This window comes from Sinocyclocheilus anshuiensis, unplaced genomic scaffold (genome assembly GCF_001515605.1).
Source record: "Sinocyclocheilus anshuiensis isolate Anshui unplaced genomic scaffold, SAMN03320099.WGS_v1.1 scaffold322, whole genome shotgun sequence".
NCBI lineage: Eukaryota > Metazoa > Chordata > Actinopteri > Cypriniformes > Cyprinidae > Sinocyclocheilus > Sinocyclocheilus anshuiensis.
Genome location: NW_015542366.1, coordinates 1,109,875 through 1,114,298, shown reverse-complemented (window position 1 = coordinate 1,114,298; position 4,424 = coordinate 1,109,875). Strand labels below are relative to the sequence as shown.

The 4,424-nt window shown below is 38.1% G+C and overlaps 1 pseudogene; it reads right to left on the bottom strand.

Moving 5' to 3' along the window:
* Positions 1–113, bottom strand: part of LOC107692182 (UPF0575 protein C19orf67 homolog) — a 4,320-nt pseudogene extending 4,207 nt beyond the window's left edge.
* Positions 114–4,424: the final 4,311 nt, after the last annotated feature.

The window sequence follows — 4,424 nt, the reverse complement described above, 5'->3', positions numbered from 1 at the left end:
CCATCCTTACCTTCAAAAGTCTGTGTACTCTCTGTACCTACTTCTGTCAGAGACTGGGCTGCTTCATTTTCTTCGCATAGTGACTTTAACTCCCCATGCTCTGTGTTAGCCATCATGACTTAATCAATCCAGCATGAAACCATAAAAAAGCTGAGAGAAAAAAAGTTTGTGAAAATACATTTTAAAGTAATCGACGACTGTATCGTTGCAACACAATCGATAATCGCCTGTAAACACGTCCATTATCCTAGTACACGTGACAGCAGCACTAAAGAGACATGCAAGATGAACCTTATTATGCTTTTTTAAAATATGTCATACCTGCAATTTCACAAACTTTGACGGCTAATTGCTGACTTTGTCCATTAATGTAAGTCTGTGCACTGTATTTCACCAGTGACTAACCAAATAAATAAAAACAGGGTTAACTGTGGCAAACTGTCTCGGTTAAGTAGACTTGAGTTACTATAACCATATTTGTATTTCCTCATCGCCATGACCATATTTGGGTTTCCTCAACCGTTGGAAGTCCACTCATTATTACCATATTTGTATTTCCTATCCTGATCCTGCAGGGACCACGAGAACAGGTAGGCCTAAGAGTTTTACTTATCTATTAAAGGTAGGGTATGTAAAGTCTTTTTTATACTGAAAGTCTCTTCACCGCCTAAATATATACAGTATATAAAAAATATATAAATAAATATTATTATACATTATCAACCATCCTTACCTTCAAAAGTCTGTGTACTCTCTGTACCTACTTCTGTCAGAGACTGGGCTGCTTCATTTTCTTCGCATAGTGACTTTAACTCCCCATGCTCTGTGTTAGCCATCATGACTTAATCAATCCAGCATGAAACCATAAAAAAGCTGAGAGAAAAAAAGTTTGTGAAAATACATTTTAAAGTAATCGACGACTGTATCGTTGCAACACAATCGATAATCGCCTGTAAACACGTCCATTATCCTAGTACACGTGACAGCAGCACTAAAGAGACATGCAAGATGAACCTTATTATGCTTTTTTAAAATATGTCATACCTGCAATTTCACAAACTTTGACGGCTAATTGCTGACTTTGTCCATTAATGTAAGTCTGTGCACTGTATTTCACCAGTGACTAACCAAATAAATAAAAACAGGGTTAACTGTGGCAAACTGTCTCGGTTAAGTAGACTTGAGTTACTATAACCATATTTGTATTTCCTCATCGCCATGACCATATTTGGGTTTCCTCAACCGTTGGAAGTCCACTCATTATTACCATATTTGTATTTCCTAACAGGTAGGCCTAAGAGTTTTACTTATCTATTAAAGGTAGGGTATGTAAAGTCTTTTTTATACTGAAAGTCTCTTCACCGCCTAAATATATACAGTATATAAAAAATATATAAATAAATATTATTATACATTATCAATCTTCTGTGGAAGGCTCAGGACCATAAAATGTTCGTCCAATCATTTCATGAGGTCCGAATGCAATGATAGGATGTCCTACTTGCCTGTCAACTCATACATGTGCATACCTCTGCGGAGCCAATAGCGAGCGTTTGGGCTGTGGCTACTGTCAGCCAGAGAGTGATCAGCATAGATATATACATATCTATGGTGTTCAGAGGAAAAAGAAATTCTGATTCCGTTTTAGAAGTGCAAGCCAAACTTCTGACTTGCCAGAATACGCAAGAGACAAACAACGGGGTAAAACAAGTGTAGACATTAGTGATTTTACAAGATCAAGGGGTTTGATGGAATGTTTGGGTTTCAAAGTTTCTTCTCAGCAGGTAAGCTAAACTTCAAGTTAAAAGCATTCCTGATATGTTGGACCTTACACTCTAAAAAATGCTGCGTTAAATACAACCCAATTGCTGGGTTTGTCCCTATTTTACCCAGCACTGGGTTGTATTTAACCCAGCATTTTTTAGAGTGTATATTAAAATTATTCTACTTTTACCAGTTGAGACATCCCTTCACTTTATAGATCTGTAAGAGCTGTGTTTGTGATGTTTGAGTTGGGGGAGGTGTGACACGCGAAAGGGGCGTTTGCAAAGGTTGTTTGAAAACATGCTTTATTTTTGTTGTTCCGCTAGGTGACGCAGTAGCGCAGAAAAAAAATTAATTTGTGTGCAAAAACTAAAATCTTGCGCGGTAGTATTGTTGCAGCCCTCTCAAGATTTTAGTAGTTTAACCGTGTTATTAATAATATGAAAATATGAATAGTTTTAAATTGTTTAAATAATTAATTCACATACGTTTTAAAAATCTCAACAACTTTGTCAAATTTTGCACTACTCTAAGGCCTGGGGCCTATATCATGAAGCCGGATTAGCTGGCTAGCCAGGTAAATTTCAGTTTAGTTTGCACCAATCCTGGGTTTTAGGTACCATGTTAAGAGGCTTGGCTTTTAGCGGAGTTCATTGCCATAGTAACTGCAGAAGTCCTGCACATGTCACCAGAGAGAAGTAAAACATTTTCACCGGAAGGTCCAGAGATTTTGAGGAAAATTTTCCAGTTGAAGCTAAATTAATTAAATATTACATATAATTTGGTAGTAAAACGTAAAGTTTCAATTACTTTATTGGTGCACAGATAATTATGTGTAGGAATTACGACATAAAGCTCTGATTGTAATCTTGCAACATTATAAGAGTGTTCCGTATCACGTAATCAAAAGTATAAACACACACACACACACTTGCGGTCTTCACATCCACTTGAACACTTGGGAACAAAAAGACAAGTGGTAAGTGGAAAGCCTTGTAGATTTAAGTTTGATTTCATGTGGTATTTAAGAGAAAATAAAGACGGTCGCACACAATGAAAGTAGTAAGTATCACATTTAAGATGTTTACAATATAAGTCTTAGTTTTTAGTAAATTTGATATTAGCTGAATTTAAATACTTTTAAATACTTAAGGTAACACGTTTTATTTTAAAAACACAAATTTGTTAACTGCATATATTTTGCAGTGCGAATCAACAGTTTGAAATGATGTCTGGCACGAGAGAGTGATGAAACCAAATTAATTTGCTTGTGGACACAATGCGAGGTCACGTGACCCGCAGCAGCGCGCAACCGGCATACTGGCTGCGTCCACAACGCTCGCGCCCGGGGATAGTGAACGACCCTCCCGCGCGAGCAATCATCACTGGTGGAGTCACACAGAGGCGAGCGGCGACGGTATCTTTTACAGCGGAGCGGATTGTTGTATTATTCACCGGCTGTGTATGTGAACTCCTCGGGCCTCGGTTGATGATGAGAAAGCAGTTAAATATAGGCGTTCGTGTTTTTGGGTGATGAATTGAGAAGAAAAGCTGATCTCTTTTGACCAGTTACCCTGCCTAGTGCGGTACGTTACATGTATGCAGCTGTATCGAGCTCCACCAGAAGAACTATTCCAGGACGCGATCATGGAAAAATACACGCGACTTTCCTGCGAGCTGTCGATATGCCAGATTATAGTTTGAATGAACGTTGTCGTTTATATTGCTAATTCTTTTATGTCATGTTTTACATGCAGTGGTTTTAGTTTGAATTGAAGGAAAGCGTATAATAGCTTAGGTTATGTCCAGATGACAACCTGCATCTGGTCTGACAGTGATGCAACAGCATTTATTACATGCACAGCGTTTTGATAAGCTGTTCAAGCGCTGCTGGATCTTAAACTGTTGCATTGCGAGCCGACAGAAGAATAGGATCTCTTTGTCGTCGATTTCTGAGAATCTAGGAAGAGGGGGAACGACAATTTGGGTGTCCTGACACAAACGACAATCCAGATACAGCAATGGCAAATGACTCCATTCAAGTAAGTTGAGTGCTGGTTACGGAACAAACCCTGCTAGTTAGTTCCTAAAACCAACTAGTGTTTTATTATACTGAAAGAATGGCATGGATTTAGCAGACAGACAATAGAGTTGCTTTTTAAGACCCAACAGATGCATTCACTTTTCTTTAACAAGCCCACCTGAATCTCTAAAGTGCTGGAGTCTCCCATCCACCCTTCATCTGAGGGGTCATTTCTCTTCCATTATGGTGTAAAGGGACATTTTTCGTGGTTAAACACAGCCAAAGTGTTTGGTTTGTACACTGATATAATGCAATTCGTCTGGAGAGCCCTGTTTTGCTTTATAGCTTGAGTTAAAACCTGCTCTGTGTGTTAAACACCAATATTTATGTTTTCTCTAACACTCATCATGGTGGTTTGCCAGAAAATTGTTCGTATGAAGTCTTATTGAACTGAAACGTAAATAAAATGAAGACAAAGTTTAGGCCTTGTATAGATAACCTTTACCCTTTTTATGACTTCTGGAACATGTTTAAAGGGGTCATATGATGCTGCTAAAAAGAACAGTATTTTGTGTATTTGGTGTAATGAAATGTGTTTATGCGGTTTAAGGTTCAAAAAACACATTATTTTCCACAT